The sequence below is a fragment of the Loxodonta africana genome, chromosome 24, assembly GCF_030014295.1.
Source record: "Loxodonta africana isolate mLoxAfr1 chromosome 24, mLoxAfr1.hap2, whole genome shotgun sequence".
Lineage (NCBI taxonomy): Eukaryota > Metazoa > Chordata > Mammalia > Proboscidea > Elephantidae > Loxodonta > Loxodonta africana.
The window spans coordinates 61,416,529-61,435,249 of record NC_087365.1 but is presented as its reverse complement, the minus strand read 5'-3'; the positions used below and the strand labels follow the sequence as shown (position 1 = coordinate 61,435,249).

Genomic DNA, 18,721 nt, shown 5'->3' with positions numbered 1-18,721 from the left:
ACATGGCCAATCCGGGGCTCAGGGAGGCCCCCACGGAAGAAACCCCCACGTTGCTCTCTGCCTGTTTTTTAGCAGAGTCTCAAATGAGAGACTGGTTGGGAGCACTTGGTCCTGGGAGCAGGTGGGAGTCACAGTGCATGAAATGGACAAAATACAGAGTGGGAGAAATGGGTCCAGACAGTCTGCAGGGTGGAGGCTCGCTGCTCCAGCCCTGCTCTCCCCCGCTGGCCACCATGGCTGTCACGTGCAGGGCCTAGATGGACACCCAGCACAGGCCAGGTGGGAGGAGACATACCTCTAAGGCCTGCCTGAGAGGATCTCGTGCCCCTGTGCAGTGGCCAGAAGCCAGGACAGCACCAGGAGGGAAGGCCCTCCTGGCCACGTTCTGGGCCCCCACCTCCCTGAATGGCCAGTCCCTCTATTACTACAAAATAAAGAGCCCACTTAGGGAGGAACCCCTCGGCCGGCCTGCCCCAGACATAGCAGGGTCACATCCCGGGGGCTGTCTTCTGTGATTTTTCCCATCTGATGGAGCAGGCATTGCATATGCCCGGCCACCGACGGTGAGAAGGTAAAGGAGCAGGTGACATTTCCCAGCCGAGCCAGCACGCCGCGCTGGTAATGAGGGGTGACAGCATGGCATGGGGCTCTGCAAGGGGCAGCCCTGGGCCTCCCTCCAGACAGGTGAGGTACGGCTTCAAAGTTCATTTTTATATTAGAGCAAACCCCTGCTCCGTACATTCCTGCGGGCCTCCTTTACCACACTTTCTCTCTTCGTTTGCTCTCTCTGCACCAGAGAGCATCTTCTGAAGATGACACTAAAGGGAGACCAGACCATGCAAACCCTTTCCCCCTTGGCATGCTGCCTGCGTCCCAGGAGTCCACATGCGTGTGTGTGTACCTCACAGGAGTCCACATATGTGTGCATGTGACTGTACTTCACAGGAGTCTACATATGTGTGTGCCTCACGGGAGTCCATATGCATGTGTGTGCACGTACCTCACAGGAGTCCACACATGTGTCCATGTGTGTGTACCTCACAGGAGTTGACACGTGTGTGCTTGTGGATGTACCTCCCAGGAGTCCACATGCATGTATGTGTGTGTGTGTGTACATTACAGGGGTCCACATGCATGTATGTGTGTGTGTGTGTGTGTACATTACAGGGGTCCACATGCATGTGTGTGCATGTGTGTGTACATTACAGGAGTCCACATGCATGTGTGTGTACATTACAGGGGTCCACATGCATGTATGTGTTTGCATGTGTGTGTACATTACAGGAGTCCACGTGCATGTGTGTGCATGTGTGTGTACATTACAGGGGTCCACATGCATGTATGTGTGTGCATGTGAGTATACATTACAGGAGTCCACATGCATGTGTGTGCATGTGTGTGTACAAGAGTCCACATGCATGTATGTGTGTGCATGTGTGTGTACAAGAGTCCACATGCACATATGTGTGCGCATGTGTTTGTACATCACAGGGGTCCACAAGAATGTGTGTGCATGTGTGTGTACATTACAGGAGTCCACACGTGTGTATGTGCACGCATGTGTGTGCATGTGCGTATGTGTGCCATGTATGCATGTGCAGTATGTGCCGGCAGACCTGAGGCCTCAGCAGAGCTTGTTATTCATCCTTACAGCCACTCTGAGCAGCCTGTACGACGCAGCTGTCAGATGGAATAACCTATTTTGGGCCAACCTATCCAGGCTTCTACTGTATTCTCTGCCCAGAAGGGGTGCTGTCCTGCAGGAACCGGGCGTGCGGGAGGACACGTCCCTCCTGAGGGGCCTTGCTCCGTCCTCCCCTCATTCCAGGGAGCGAGATGACGCAGAAGGAGAGCCCTGGGGGCACAGTGCTGTCCTCAAGAATGCTATCTTCAGCCCACTTAACACTGGAGAAAGCTCCAGAAGACATAACTGTAGTAGCTGACCTCATGGCTTCAGAAGGCTCTTTCTCAGTTTGGTTCACGGGTTCTCAGACTCAGAATCCCCTGGGGGTAACTGGGATGCTGGATTCTGGGTCCCACTCCCAAAACAAGCAAGCAGGGCTCATGGCCTAAACATAGGAATGGTCACACTGTTGGGGTCAAGCATGCCCAGGCATGGCTTCAAGCAGGTGGGCAGTGGGGAAAGAGAGCACCAAGTGCTGGCTGGCAGCAGGATGCTTGGCCAGTGGAGAGGAAGTTCCAGCTGGGGGCAGTGGCCGAGGTCTCAAAGGTCCAGCACAGCTCTGTACCATGCTCAGTGGAAGGGCCTCTGAGCTGACAGGTCTGAGCGTGGCAGGGCCTGGTCCCACCTGTCCAGATCTCGAGGGCTGCCAGCCCAGGGACAGGAAAGCGTTGTCGGGACAAGACAGAGTCAGCTGTTGCTGGAGCCGTAGGCCCATGTCTCCCTGAGGCCCTGATGGAGTGACCCAAGGGGGTCTCTGACCCTCACCCCACCTTCCAGGCAGCTAAACAAGAGAGACACAGCGAGGCCACCTGAAAGCCTGAGACCTCTTCAGGGTCGGCCCCGGTCACAATGAGGGTGGGGCCTCCTGGGGCAGACATCAGCACCAGCAGTCTTCCGGGGCAGGGCCTGGCAAGGTCCCCATCCGTGACACCCCCTCCAGTTCACTGGCTGCGCCCTTGATTGTCTGTGGCTGCCCATTCTCCCCAGGCACTGGAGCCTCTGTGACGGCTGGAAAACGGCAGCCGCCTTAAGTGATCGTCATTAACAGGCTTCTCTGTAACTGGAAGATAAACCTTCCAAGTTGGTAGCTGTCTCAAATTCATCTTTAACCTAAAAAGAACTACCAGTAATTAAAGCCAGCTGCCTGTGTGCAGCGACATGTGTGGAGAACAGATAATGGTGCCATCCCTTTGATTAGGGCCCTGTTCTGCGTTGGGGACTTTTAATCCCTGGACCTTTGGAGTCCAAGCTCTTAATTATTTTTTTATTTCATTTCTGGCATGAGTGACTGCCCAGAGTGTCCCGCCACGGCTCTCCACAGTGGGCTCTGGAGACGGTGGCCAGAGGCCAGATCCCTTGGCCACTAAAGGCCTTGGGGTGGGTAGCCGGCTGGCAGGTGGCCACGAGCACACCCTGCCTGCCCTCTGTCCTTCTGTGGTCAGAGGACACACGGCACTTCTGCAGCCCTGTGCAGGCTCCTGTTTACTGCCTGGCTGCAAACACGACCACGAGGAAGCTGCCCAGGCCCAGCCTCCACCTCGCCCGCTGTGCATCCCAGGCGTCGCCTGCCCACAGAGAGCCAACACGCCTGCTGGCTGCTTCGGCTGAGAGGCATATCCTGTACACTGTCATTACACATTTATCAAGCCCCCACTGTGTGCAGTGCTCTGTGAGGGCTGATGTTGGGGAGATGAAACCCCCTAGGCAGCTTCCATTCCTGCAGGGGTTCACTCATGGAGCAGCGGTCCCCAGGAACATCACCACAGGTAGACTGGTGGCACAGTGTGCAGCTGTGTGTCAGCTTACAGGCGGTCAGTCACCCGGCCATGGCTCACAGGGGCAAGCCCTGGCCACAGAGCAGAGGGACAGTCACCCAGACACAGGGACAGCCACCCAGACACAGGGACAGCCACCCAGCCACAGCTCAGAGACACAGCCACCCAGCCACAGCCCCGAGACACAATCCCCTGGCCACAGCTCAGAGATACAACCCCCCCTCCCCAGCCCGGCCGCAGCTCAGAGACAGAGCCCCTGGCCACTACTCAGAGACACAGCCAACCAGCCACAGCTCAGAGACACAGCCCCCCCGGCCACAGCTCAGAGACACAGCCACCCAACCGCAGCTTAGAGACACAGCTACCCAGCCACATCCCCGAGACACAATCCCCTGGCCACAGCTCAGAGACACTACACCCCTCCGGCCGCAGCTCAGAGACAGAGCCCCTGGCCGCAGCTCAGAGGCACAGCCCCCCGGCCACAGCTCAGAGACACAGCCCCCCGGCCGCAGCTCAGAGACACAGCCACCCAGCCACAGCCCCGAGACAATCCCCTGGCTACAGCTCAGAGACACAACACCCCCTACTGGCTGCAGCTCAGGGACAGAGCCCCCCCAGCCGCAGCTCAGGGACATAGTCCCCCAGCAACAGCTCAGAGACAGAGCCCCGCAGCTGCAGCTCAGAGACACAACCCCCCGGCCACAGCTCAGAGACACACCCCCCCGGCCACAGCTCAGAAACACAGTCCCATGGCCACAGCTCAGAGACACAACCCCTGGCCACAGCTCAGAGACACAGCCCCCGGCAACAGCTCAGAGACAGAGCCCCGTGGCCGCAGCTCAGAGACACAACCCCCCGGCCACAGCTCAGAGACACAGCCCCCTGGCCACCGCTCAGAGACATAACCCCCCGGAAACAGCTCAGAGACAGAGCCCCGCGGTTGCAGCTCAGAGACACAACCCCCCGGCCACAGCTCAGAGACACAGCCCCCCCGGCCACAGCTCAGAGGCCCTGTCCCTGTGGCTGCCTAGTACCCACCCCCTTCATCTGGGGAAGCACCATTCATGCTCCTAGAGGGAGGCAGTCTCCCCTCCCAAGTCCCAGAGGCAGCCCCTCCCCAGGGGGCTCCATCCAGCCAGTGGCCCCTCCAGCCTAGGGTGCAGGTCCCATCTCTCCTCTGCTCCAGCTCCTGCCCAGGGCTTGTTCCCACTGTCCCTGATGGCAGGGCCTCCAGCCTGACCTCCAGGCTGTGCTCATACCCCTCCTCCACGTCACCAGGCTCCCAGAAGATGCTGCCTTGGCCCCGCCCATGCTGTGTGCCATTTTCAGACACTTTTCTTCCTTCTGCTTCTTCTTACTCAACCCAAGCTCCATGGCCTACCTCTCCGGACCTTCTGGAATGTTCACTGCTCTCAGGTGCTCCAGCATGAGTCCAATCCAGCCTGAGTTGCTCCCTCTGTTGCGCATCCTGTCTCCCCGAGGTCCTGCCAACTTTAGTGACCGCCTGTATATCTGATATATTTTTTCTGTATCAGGAGTGACCACTTCTACGTCAGGAATAAGCTGTCTTTGTCTTCCCTCCTCCCCTGCCCCACCGAAGGTCTCTTAGTACTGCCACTGGCTTGTCCGAGTCAGCGCCTCCTAGTGGAAGGGAAGGGGTGGAGACAAGCTTCAGACCAGGTACTGGCATTGCTCACACACACTGGGCTGGGTGATAAGCTCTTCCCCTTCTCACCTGGCTGCAAGGCACCAAGGACGGCCAGCCACACTCTAGGGAGCAGTCCAGGGCAGTTGAGGAGCTGGTGGCCGAGGACCTCTGGCTACTTAAAAAACAGGAGATGGAGCAGCGAGCACCCACTGAGACAGCCACCACCCAGGTAGAGACTGCAGCTGCTTATTCACTGCTAAATGCCCTGTGAGCCTGAGATCCATCATCCCACCCAACAAATGGCTGAGGGAGACAGGGAGGGAAAAAAGATGAGAAGAAGGAAGGACTGGAGGGTGAGAAGAGGGGAGGGAAAGGATGGAGGGAGAAGAGAGGGAGAAAGGATCACAAAAGGAAGGAAGAGGGAAAGAAGGAAGGGAGGAAGGAAGGAACTGATGAATTAATACACAAACGCATGGGGCTCTGAGAAGTAGCTAAGATCCCAGGGCCTAGGAACACCTCAAAACGGAGTTGAAACAGGAGGTTCAATGAATCAAGTGACGAAGCTGCTCACCCTGCCCCACTGCTCTACCTCAGAACTATAAACAGGTTCTGAAGCCAAGTCCCACTGGAGTGGGCGAAGGCAATAAGCCACGTGTCTTGTGACCCGAGCCAACAGTTCTGGAAGCGGCACGCCTGTGGATATTAAAACCCTACTGTGTCCATTATGCACTGTTATGGACTGAATTGCGTCCCCCCCAAATATGTACTATAAATCCTAACCCCTATATTTATGATGGAGCTCTGGTGGCGCAGTGGCTAAGAGCTCAGCTGCTAACCAAAAGGTCAACAGTTCGAATCCACCAGCTGCTCCTTGGAAACGCTTTGGGGCAGTTCTGCTCTGTCCTATAGGGTTGCTAAGAGTCGACATCAACTCAACGGGAACATGTTTGGTATTGGTTATACTTGTGACTATAATCCCATTTGGGAATGGGCTTTCTTTGTTATCGTAATGATGCAGTACACTGTAGGGTGTGTCCTAAATCAATCTCTCTTGAGATATAAAAGATTAAGCAAGCAAGCAAGCACAGAGGCAAAGATACATACCACATGATTGCCAAAAACCCAAGAATAGACGCTGAAGAGACAAGGATACTCCTCCAGAATGGACAGAGAGAGCCTTCCCCTAGAGCTGGCGCCCTGAATTTGGACTTCCAGCCTCCTACACTGACAGAAAATGAATTTCTTGCTGTTAAAGCCACCCACTTGTGGCACTTCTGTTATAGCAGCGCTAGATAACTAATATGTGCGCTGACTTTTGTTACCTTGTAGTTAAAGTTGACATGGCTTGTCTGGCCTGGTTGTTTCTTCTTTTTTTATTCTCTCCAGCCAATGATTTACTTTTGCTCATGGGCACTGGCATGACGGGACAGGATATTGGAGGGTGACACCTACAGGCCATCCCTCCACATGGCATCTTTGGACATTCGGAGGTCTGGAGAAGTCCTGGACAGACCCTGCACACAGGCAGGGTTTCCTGGGCTCCAGCCTCCAGCACAGATGACCCCCTGGACTACATAAGCCCCGAACGCTCTGCTGCCCAAGAGGGGTGCCCCTAGGAATGGGGCTTTGGTTGGTGCCTAGGTAGGATGAAGTTATGCACTTGCCCCTCTCTGCCCTCTGTGAGAAGCCACTGAGCTGTTAGGCATGTCTCAGGATCCATGGACCCTCTTCTAAAAACAACAAAGAACATGCCTAGGCTGGACATCAACCCCTCTGGGTTGTCCATGTTTGCACATCAGTGCTGAGGCGCCTCTCGTCCCCGATGTGAACCAGCGTAGGGGTGCAGGATATCTCTTCCCATGGAATCATGAAGAGGTTCCAGAAATCCTGGTTTTCAGAGTTATCGAAGAACTAGGAAGAAAGGTTTGAAAGCTGAGCATGTTTTCCTACAGTCATTCATCCCATCCCTTGGACTGAATTTAATTTTCATGACTCTTCAAGTACAGTTTTAAAACGTTTTGGACACTCCAGGTTATAAATCTCCGACTTCCTATAATTCTATCCATAGGATGGGGGCAACTTTCCTGCCTGTTTGGGCAATAAGAGCAACCAAGCTGTTCAGGGTTAGCAGCGCCACCTAGTGGTGGGCTAGCTCAGACACTTACCAGAGGTGACCTTCAAACTTGCTAACAACTGGAATGGTCAGGATCCTGGGCACTCAGAAAGGACCAGTGAGGCCAGACACCTGCAACCAGCTTAGTATCGTCCTGCTTCTCCCTCCTCCTCAGAGAAGTGGTGCTCCCCTGGGGTCCGTCACAGCATAAACACTGAGCCCCTGCTTCCTCAAACCCCTTTGTCACCTCCCCTTGTCTGCTCCCACAACTGACTTAAGGAACACAGGTCCTTCTCCTTTTCTTTTGTGAAACTGTCTCTGTCTCTCACACACATGGCTCACAAGGCCAGACCGTGCACCTGTGTCAACACAACTGAAAACAAACATACTTCAGAGCAAAATGAGACAAAGGGAACTGGCCTCTCCAACCTTTGATGGCCTGGGACGGAGCAGATGTCACCTTCACAGACCAGCTCATTTAAGATAGTGCCCCCCCGCCCCCCTCTACTGTGTCCGAAGCACTGACGGCCCAGCATGTGCCACAGCTCACTCATTGTTGATGTCCTCTCTCCCCCACCACCTCCAGAGCCACTCGCCAAGGGCAGGGAGTCTGTCCCTTCACGCTGGGCTACACCCTCCGTACCTGGAACCCTGTCTGCCACGTAGGAGGTGCTCAAAACACGTGCTGAATAAGGAGTGTCCATCAAGGCACAGGGGCTGAAAGGCTGCCTGCCCTCAGTGAGCTCGGCATCCACCATGGGGACCGGCCCACGCCAGCCCATGTGCAGTGGCAGCACCAATGTTCGCACGGTGTTTTCTGACTGACCGTGTGCTCTGATGGACGGCGTCCGATTCCACCCTCACAGCAACCCTGGTGGTGGGACAAGAAGGCTTAGTCAGGACTTGTGATCAGCGAACTTGGGGCCAAGCCCCAGCCTGGCCTCAGGCCTCTAGCATAACCCCGCCTCTGTGAGCCTTGGTTTCCCCATCTGTACAATGGGATGGTGATGCTAAACTGGACGTGAATTCATGACAGTGCTTTCTCGGGTCGGCTACGGCATGGATTTTCTGAAGTGCGGGGGCCATGAGCATCTGAGCAGACTCTGCGAATGCGGCCAAGTCTAAAAAACCCTGCAAAACAAAACACTGCTTTTTTCCTCTCTGAAGTGTTGTTGTTTTCACTGCTTTCAGCCGTGCTTGCGTTGATCTGCTGCTATTTGGCTCCCGGGATAAGTAGATGATACTATTCCTGACCCTCACAGCCCCGAGTTTCTCCTACTTCGCACTCCCACACACGATTTTTGGAACTAACTACGGCACAGACAGCTCCAAACCGTGGACGACTCCCATTCAAATCTCTAATAAAGTTGCCAAGTTGGTTCAGCAAATGTCAGAGTGATTTCTGATGTCACGGAGGAGGAAAGAGTTCTCATTAAATATTTGAATGTTGAATGAGCATACCAATTAAGTACACAGAGAAACACAACTTGTTCACAGCAGCTCTCCCTCGCGGCCACCGAGAGAGGAGGACGTTATCAAATCCAGGTCAGCTGCCTCTGGGAACCCTGGCTCCATCAGAATGATGCTCACAGAGGAACCAAGCACCTCTCAGAAGTCGTTTCTCTCTGCCCTGCCCTGGTGGGTCCGGCCACGGGATTCCTACATCCCATTAACGATGCCCTAACCACAAAGGGTAACACAGAGTATCCAAGAAGACCCCCAGCTCCATGACTTAGAAACAAAAGCATCCACCCCTTGGGTTCAGAGTCTTACATCTGGTCCCCAATTATAGTTAACCTGCTCGGCTCACCTACCCATTAATCGTATTCACCTGGCTAAGTCGGGGAGTCTCTGGGTGATGCATGATTAACACACTCGGCTGCTAACCATGAGGTTGGAGGTTCAAGTTCACCCAGAAGCATCTTGGAAGAAAGGCCAGGCAAACTACTTCTGAAAGGTCACAGCCCTTGAAAACCCTGTGGAGCACTTGAGTCGAACTCAATTCAACTGTAACTGGTCTGGATGGTGCCAATGGTAAAACTGCTCCGCTGCTAACCAACAGGCTGGAGGTTCTAGTCCGCCCAGAGGTGCCTTGGAAGAAAGGCCTGGTCATCTACTTCCAAAACATCAGCCACACGAACCCTATGGAGCACAGTTCTGCTGACTCAGTGGGGTCACCAGGAGTCGGAGTCGCCTTGCCGGAACTGGTGGTGGGGTCGCGGGCCCTCTGTCAGCCTCAGGTGCTGCTGGGTAAGCCCACAGGTGGTGGTGGGGTCGCAGGCCCTCTGTCAGCCTCAGGTGCTGCTGGGTAAGCCCACAGGTGGTGGTGGGGTCGCGGGCCCTCTGTCAGCCTCAGGTGCTGCTGGGTAAGCCCACAGGTGGTGGTGGGGTCGCGGACCCTCTGTCAGCCTCAGGTGCTGCTGGGTAAGCCCACAGGGACACTGGGATTGATGGACGGTGCCCTGAGGTACTTGGCAGCTGTCTGGCACTCTCTGAGGCTCGTGTTGAGTGGCCCTGGAACAAGCCGGCACTCTGCTTTCTCACCTGGACTTTATCCACTTTCCTCCTTGGCTTGTGCCCTGGGCACCCTGTAACCACCTTCCCACCTTCCCTGGCTCCTCACTGGGGGACCCCACTGCTTCCCCTGGGCTGTTTCCCCTGACCACTTTTGTCTCTGAAGTTGACACCATCGTCCCCTCTCTCTTTGTCCTTGTTGTCAAGCTGAAAGCCTCAGTTTCCCTCCCTCAGGCTTGGCATGTCTGCCTGGCCTTGGAGTCCCTCTGATGAATACCACCCTTCCCCGATGGCTTCACGCAGGTCCAGAACCATTCTCCTGGGTAGCCGGGGCAGAAAGAAACCAGCTTCCGTGATGGAGGTGAAACTTTGAAGCCAAAGTTCCCATTTCCCAGGTGCCTCTGTGAAGACCTGGGGTCAGACAGTACAAACTCTAGGCCCAGTGGTCACCGAATGGCTTTTAGGACAAGCTTTGGGAAAAAACAAGAAATTCTGTGACCTGTTTGGATCCTGCGTGCTGATGGGACTCAGTAAGCCACTCAACAACTATTAACATCTTCCCAATTTCTGAAGGATGTCGCCACGGTGAGAGTGGTCACTGGGCCCCCTGTCTCGCTTGGCGGCCTCACGTCATATTTCCTGGATACTTGGGGCATCTTGCTTCATCCCACCAACAACCTCCAAGGTGGGCACTGCTGCCATCCTCATCTTGGAAAGGCAACCTCAGGAAGAATAAGCCCAAGGACACGCGGTGAGGAAGTGTCGGGCCCGGATTTTAATACCGGCATCTGACTCGACCTGCATTCCTCATCCCAAGGGCACACAGGACAGGCAGCATTTCAGGTCCTCCAGGGTCACATTCCCCCAAGAGGGTGGTCCCAAGCTTTCTCTTTTTCTTTCCTGTTAGAGTCTACGTTAATTTTTATTTTCTGCTTGCAAAAATACTTTATGCTCTATGACTTGCTTTTTTACCGATGATGGCTGGTCCCCAGAGATGTGTGGAGACATGTCAGAACCTTCCCAAAGATGGGCCGTATCGCAGGCTCTACAAACCACACTAAGGTACAGAGAAGACAAGGCAGTCATTGGGTATGTTCCAATGAGTCCACCCGACTCTCCCGTATGGCTTAATTAACTGGGGAATTATGCTTTTTTAGGTGTTCAATTTGTTCTAGAAATTGTTTCTGTTGTAATGGTGGTTCTAAAAGCCTTGATGAAAAGTGCAATCTGCATGAAGGAGAGGCACGTGAAATTAACACAGTCCGTATTTTATGGGGGCTGGGTAGGGGCCCGTGGTGGGGCCGGGAGGAAGGTATCAGGGAGAGCCGAGCCCTCGTGTCCACCAAGGGTTCCACCCAGGAACGCAGCCACAGAGAAGAGTGACTGCTGACAGGACGTCCCCAGTGCTGAGGACAGGCAGCTGTGACAAGTGACACAGAGCAGCACAGCCAGCCCGTGTGGGACCGTGATCCCCGACCTCGGCTGCTCGCTAGGGGTCTTGTGTTCGCTCTGGCCACGTTCCAGCTCTGCAGCACTGGAGCTCCCCGCCCAGCAGTTCTAGGATCCCACACTGTCCAGCAAGGAGGGGCCCACAGGTGGTGCTGGTGGTGGTCGTTGCCAGCTGTCCCAAGTTGGCCCCTGACTCATGACGATCCCACGCACAACAAACGAAATGCTGCCCATCCCTGTGATCACGTGTGGAGCAGACGGTTGTGACCCACGGGGTTTTCACTAGCTGATTTGCAGAAGTGGACTGCCGAGCCTTTCTTCCTAGTCTGGAGGCTCTGCTGAAACCTGTTCAGCATCACAGCAACATGCAAGCCTCCACTGACAGGCAGGTGGTGGCTGTGTGTATGGTGCACTGGCCGGGAATGGAACCCAGGTCTCTTGCATGGAAGGTGAGAATTCTACCATTGACCCACCAATGCCCTACGCTCTACAGGTAACGATACGAAATGCCTCGCTGTTCTTCAGGCATCTGCACTGGGCAGGGCCTCATGAACTCTCTCCAGACATGACCTTACTCAATCCTCCAGCCCCGTTTTATGGGTGGGGAGACTGAGTCCCAGAGACATTTGCTAACCTGCCTGCAGCTGCCGGCCAGCATGTTCACAACTGGATGTCATCCTTCTATTTCTGGTCTAGCAGAATATCGCCTGGCTGTGCATCAGTTGATTTTTCATGTGGATTTCTAGGTCGGTCTTCTGTAGGAAGGGCCCCAGAACGGCAGCCTGTGCCATCTGCAGAGGAGGCTCCTGGGCTGGGGAAGCGTTGATCCTTCCTGTCTCTCCATTGGCCCCTTGGGCACAGGCCACCTATGGCTGGCCTTGGGGTGAGTGTGGCCTGCATCCCTCCTGTTCTAAATCCAGTTATCCAAGGACTTTCTCACCCTGCACACTTAAACTGCTCCTGGCCGGTTGATGCCTTGTCTTGCTTTGGACAAGTTAGCTCACAGTGGCTGCCCAGTGCTGGCTGTCCAGGGCTCTCTTCCTTAGAGGGAAGGGGTGTCCAGAGTACACCTGAGGCTGTGGTACACATGTGTTTCTTCTGTACATGCATGAATGGAGAGAGCGGGTTGGCACGTCAGGCCGGGCCCAAAGGCCTTCTGGAAGCCTCTCCCCACCACTTCCATATTTTGTGATCACAGTCATGGACCCCCCAAATCATGCTTTCCCTTTCCTTTCTCTTTTCAGCCTTAATTAATTCATGGTCAGTGGACTCCCGGGTCATCTGCACAGAGACTCTGCTGTGGTCTGTACCAGATGGTCGGTGGATTCCTGGTAGGGAGTCTTGGTGAACATGGTGTCTTTCCAGAGGCTGGGGTAAGGCAGCTGTAGGTCTTGGGGATGGTATCAAAGGCGGCCTTGGTGGAGCTACCCAGGGTGGCAGTGCAGCCCCTGGCCGAGGTGGAGCAGTCATCAATAGCAGCCATCATCAGCAGCTTCTTGGGCCCACGGACAGGGGCTGAGACGGTGCCGGTGCTGGTGCCGGTGCCGGTGCCTGTGGTGGCAGGGATGAGGCGTTATTAGCACAGAGCTGCAGCAGCCGGTCGCCTAGAAGGGGATGGGGGTCAGGGGCTCAGGAAGTCCCACCTCCCACTTCCCTACATTGCAGGGAACAGTATGGGGCTTGCTGACCTCATTCCCCCAGGAGTCTTGCCACACGGGAATGATGTGGAGCTCAGCCAGGAAGATGGCCCCAAGGACGGCGGTGGCCACTCCTTGGAGCACTTAACACCCGGGCCAGCACGGCCCTTGTCGTCCCTGATAGCAATGGATGCCTGGACCGGATCCACTGGCCACACACTGCTGCTTCTGCACGGGCATGATTTTCAGAACCTCATCCTCCAGGGCCATTTTCTCACTCCTTTTCTTGCTCCTACTATTGCTTGACGCATTCCTGTGTCCCCGACAGCGGTGGGCCTCCGGGGATCGATCCAGATGTGAGGCTTGCCCCAGAGGACAGGATCCGATTGCACAACGATACGTACTGATCACCAGAGATTGACGGCTGGCTGCCAAGAACCTCAGAGCACGCTCTGAAGTGTGGAGGGAACAAAGGGCCTTCGCAGTGGGCCATTTTAATAATTACACTTTATACACTTAATCTATTTGTGTTTTTAAATTAAACACCTATGTGTACTAGGGATCTTCAGACGGAAGCTCACACACACACTTCATTTCAAAGAGGGCTTCCATCTGCGGCAAATTAAGTGAAATGTAAAATTAACAAATGTAAATAACACCAATAATCCGAATTAAATATTAAAGCCATCTTATTTCTCAATGACTACGTTTTACTTCCAGAAAGGACGCGAACTATAAACCACCCTCACCAGCGCAACACCCAGCTGTTCGGTGTTTAGTCCTGGAATAGTATTTTCTCTGCAGCTGCCGTGGTCGTTTGCTGTAATCCTGCCAGCTCGCGCCAACCAGTGAGGCTCTGGAAGCAGGGCTGTGGTGCCGAGAGCCGGGATTGACAGATGCGGCCGTTGACGGCTTTGTTACTCTGATCGACTGCCTGGTATTTTAGCCAAATTAACCTGTGTCCAAAACACTCTTTATTATGGCACCGGCGCACAGATGGAAATATGAACTCGGCAATTCCCGGGACTAGCTTTGCAATTAACGGGAAGGCTTCCACGGGCTAATGAACTTGTGTTCAGGCGTGTTCTGTCAGCCAGCAGCAGACAGGCTGTTGTTGCAGGAAGTTAGACGACGTGAAGCCTGATGGCGGTGTGACTGCTGCCGACTGGGTGGCTGCACGGTGCACAGGAGGAACAGGACATGACCTCTCGGCCAACGGCAGGTCCCAGAGACGCCTTAGTGCCCTATCTGGAATTGGGGGTCATTAGAAATTTTCTCTTGAATTTAAACTCTCCCTGATGGCGGTTCTGCTACAGAAACACCCGTTCACTACACTGACCTTTGCCTAAGGAAATATTGACGGTGCCGTCTGAAGAGTCACAGGACAAATATTAGCAGTGCGGCTCAAAACAGGAACAGATGCAGAGGGCTCCCGGAGCACCTACGAACATGCGCACCGAACACGCAGAGTCCTCCACAAACCCCCACAAGTGAGGGTGGGTGACCAGGCCTGACCCAACCCGCCAGGGCCTGTGCGGGCCTCCCGGCACAGAGGGCCACTCGTCCCTGGGAGCCCACAGGAGAGCACTGGGAAGGTAGGCTGGAAATTGGCATTTGGTAAACCAGGATGGCACTCCCAGGGAGGGTGCTTCAATTCTGTGTCTGATTCTTATTAAAACATAGAAGACCAGGCGCGGCCAACAGACAAACCAACAAACACCCCTCTCCAGGGAGCCCAGAGGTAGATTTAAAAAACATGGAGTAAAATTAAAATAACTTAAACATCTTTGTTAATAAATTATGGAACATGTTGGTAAACAACAGCTTTCACCTCTATTCTTCTTGTTCCATTTTGTATGTCGTAAATATTTATACATCTGTCTGTCCGTCCATCTATCTACTATCTATGTCTGCTTATCCATCCATCTATCCATCACCTATCTTTATCTGTAATTTATCTATTCATCATCCATCCACCCATCTCTGTAGTCTACTCATCAACCATCCATCTATTGATCCATCCATCCATTCACCCATCCATCCATCCATCCGACCGCCCATTGGTCCATCTATCTGTAACTCTTAAAGGTACCATGATAAAAGACTTTACACACCCATGTCCACAGGGGTGCCCTGTTCGCCCTCATCTCTGAGTTTGTTCAGCCACGAACACGCCCTAGAGAGGACAAGTATCTAAAAGAACTCCTTGCCGGGCTCCCCTCAAGTTCTGGGCTAGAGCAAGCCACCAGCGTAGTTGCCCTCCACCAAAGGCATCCCAGAAGAGGTGTACAGAGTGCCCTGGATGCAGAGACCATGGCTCGGCTCCGGTGCCGTGTATTGTGCTCTGAGGTCCTGTCCCTGCACGGCACCATGGCCACCAGCATCTCGCCCACCATTGCTGCACCCACCATTGCCAGCCCTGCCCAGCAGGTCCTTCCCAAACACCACTGAGCGCTGCCCCTCCTCTGGGGTGTGTGAGAATGGCCTTCCTTGAGGACACCCAGCACCAGCTACAACCCTAGGTAGGAAACCCCACCTGTCCAACAATGTTCCTGTGTGTGATACGGATTGCAAATAGATGACCCGTTCACCATGAAACATGAAACTGTAACGCTGGACTCTGCCCTGGAGGACTGCGATTAGGATGGCCCTGAGAGGCAGAACTGGATTCCAGCAGAGTCCACGAGGAGCAAAGCGCTCACCCCAATGCCATGTGGCCTGCACTGCAAGCCCAACAGAGAAGGACCATCAGCATCTCGTGATGTGTCAGCTCTGTGGTCAGTCCAGAGGGATGGCCACCACTTTGCTATAGGAATGGCTTTGGGAGGAGAAAAGAACTATTTGGATTTTTCTTTTCAATAAACTGCCTGGCTGGACACAACTTCAGGAAATCATTTCATTGATCGGTGTCCTCCTCCTAGTTCTGAGGAGACCAAATAACAAAGCAGGATGCATACAAGGAGCGGGGAATGGGAGGTGGGCGGTGTGGAGGGCAGGGGAGGGAGGGCTTGGCCTACAGTGTCTGACCAGGGACAGAGCCAGCTGGCTCGCCCCATCTCCCCCCTCAGCATAGACATCACATACGTCTCTCACATGCCCAGAGCAGAGGGTCTTCCCCCAGCAGCACTCCAGCTGTGGCATCCACTGCTCCGGAACCTTCCGTGGCTCCCCAGGTCAGGCCAAACGATCCTCCTTATTGTCACGAGCGTCCTAAATCCAGAAGATGCAGTTGCCCTGATTTTCACATTCGCTGATTTTCTAGAAATCATCAATTCTGCTAACTGTCATGTCCCTGCAGTAATAACGATAGCATCTCTGAGCGAGCTGGGCCAGGATACACACTTTTTCCTTAGGACACCACAGAGGAACTACTAGTCCTGTGAGCAGCTCTTCTCTGCGGGGTCTGCTCCCCCCTGCGGCCAGGCCCCCTTACCCAAATGCTCACATCCTACTCCAGCACCAGCTGCTCAGATCCCCCCAGTACCCCGCCTGCACCCCAGTAAGACCCCACTCACAGCATTCCTTCACCCCACAAGTTGACCAGGCTGGGCCCCCGCTCTCTGCAGATGATCCATGACACGAAATTGTAAACAAGTGCCCATGGGCGGGCGGGTCAACAACCACAAGCCCAGGAACGCCCCTTCCAGGCAGACCCTGAGCTGGGATTTGGGGAAGGAGGTTCACTGGCACAACTCAGATCTTGGCAGCCAGTGGGGAGATTACTGGGGGTCCGAGGACATAACCCGCATCCCTAGGGGGAGCTGGGAGGCTGGTTTGAAGAAAATAAAGCAACATGAAGGTGTTAACTCCTGACATACATGTTTTCTGTGCTTCAAGGAATGTGCCAATGGCCGTCTGTGTGATTGACCTGTGGGCATTTGTCCAGCCCCCAGAAACAGGGCCAGCTCAGGCTGATTTAAGGCGTTATTGGTCAGTGCTTTCCCACCAAAGGAGTCTCCAGTGGTGAAAATGGCTAACACCATTGGCTGCTAACCAAAAAGTTGGAGGTTTGAGTCCATCCAGAGGAGCCTACAAAGAAAGTCCTGGTGATCTGCTTCTGAAAGATCAGCCGCTGAAAACCCTGTGGGTTCTACTCTGACACACGTGGAGGCGCCATGAGCTGGAGTTGATTCCATGGTGACTGGTTGGTTCCTGTACGCTCGGCTCCTATCCACTCAACCCTTTGATCTTGGTCTTTCCCGTCTCTCCAGCTGCCCCCCTGTGCCCGCTGCTCCCAGAAAATGGGAGGACACACTCAGGTCGTGAAGCTGAGCCCCTGGCCAGGCGAACGGCCAGCAAGGGCCAGAGCAGCTGTGGGTTCTCAGGCCCGGTCTCTGCAGGGTGTAGGAGTTCTCCAAGGCTGCAAAGGCTCAGCCTTTAAACCGTGAGCACCCCGAGAGACAGGTAAGGGCCCTTGGTCACCACCGTTTTTGCAGAGCACACGTCCCATGGGAGGAGGAGCAGGCCTTGCTGCGTTCAGTCTCAGCAACACCAGCCCTGCTCTGCCCATCAGCTCAGCTGTCCAGCAACGGAATCCGGTGCTTCCTGTCATGGGCATCTCCATTATGTAACCCCCAGACCCACGTGGCATCTCCTCTTGTGGTTGCCAAGCATGCTTATTGGGCCATCCTACTGACAGGCTGGGGTCCCCCTTCCTGCCAGGTGGGTCTCTTCTCTGAAGCTGAGGTAAGAACAGGGACCAAATCAAAACCACACCCGTTGATCTCGAGTCTATGCCGATTCACAGCGACTATGTGTGGCAGAGTAGAACTGCCCCGTAGGGTTTTCTTGGCCATAATCTTTATGCAAGCAGGTCGCCAGGCCTTTCTTCCACAGCACCACTGGGTAGTTTTGAACCGTCAACCTTTCTGTTAGTGGCCGAGCACAAACTGCTTGCACCAGAAGGGACCTAAACAGGGACCACTCTGTGGTTGCCTTCTTTGTCCTCTGTCAGGGCTCATTCTGAAATGTGAGCTTCCAGACTTCCCAAAAGACAGAAGACCCGCCCACACCACTGCAGGATTCCTGTGAGAACTTCAAAGACAGGTGCACACCCCGCTGGGCACAAGGCAGGTGATGAAGGGCAAACCTGCCCCACGAAAATCTGCAGGTGACCCACACCACCTCGGGGCCCCAAAGCCTCCTGGGGGGTCTCCTGGCCCCAGCCATGTGCCCATCCCCCCAAGAGAGACAAGAGTGCTGACCCTAGGTGGTCACCCAGCCCTTGGGCTCTGTGCTCTCCCCCTTCCCAGCCCCTCCCAGCTACACACGGGGCTTTGTGACCTTGTGGGCCAGGGCTCCTGACCCATGCAGTGGGCTCACTGTGAGTTCCCACCGTAGGGACTGGGCGACGAGACCAGGGAGCACGTAGCCACTGGGAAGGAGGGTCAAGAAGCAGGGGCCGCTCATCTGTCTTCTCTTGATGGTGACATGACCTCCACCAGAGACCCCTCCCCATTCCAGGGCCCAATATGTCAGCGTGAGGTTGGCTGTCAAGGTGCTGACGCCCTCTAACCCATCCAGCCTCGGCTGTGAGGATGGAGGAAGAGCCCACAACTTGGTAAACACCACCCACCCCAGGCAACACTCACCCTTAAAAAAAAAAAAAACTCACCCTTATGACCACCTAAATCAACAATGGAAAGTTCAGTTGTCCTCATTTTCACATACACTGATCTTCTAGAAATGGTGAACTCTGCAAACCCTCACATCTCTACATAAATAATTACAGCATCTGTTGGGAGTGTCCAGCTAGTTGGGCCAAGATACATACTTCTTCTCAAGATGCTACAACGAGACTAGAGAAAATGCCAAAGTGGGAATCATCCAAGTCCATGAGTATATTTAGCAAGAAAGTGTTTAACTACCTGCCGCCTGTTAATCTGTTTTCCTTTAAGAAAT

At 54.4% G+C, this 18,721-nt stretch overlaps 1 protein-coding gene and 1 pseudogene across 1 annotated transcript in view; both read right to left on the bottom strand.

Annotated features, from left to right (window-relative positions):
- Positions 1-18,721, bottom strand: part of CDH4 (cadherin 4) — a 710,466-nt gene that overhangs the window by 287,579 nt on the left and 404,166 nt on the right. The window lies entirely within an intron of this gene.
- Positions 12,318-13,090, bottom strand: LOC100654371 (small ribosomal subunit protein uS5-like; annotated as a pseudogene).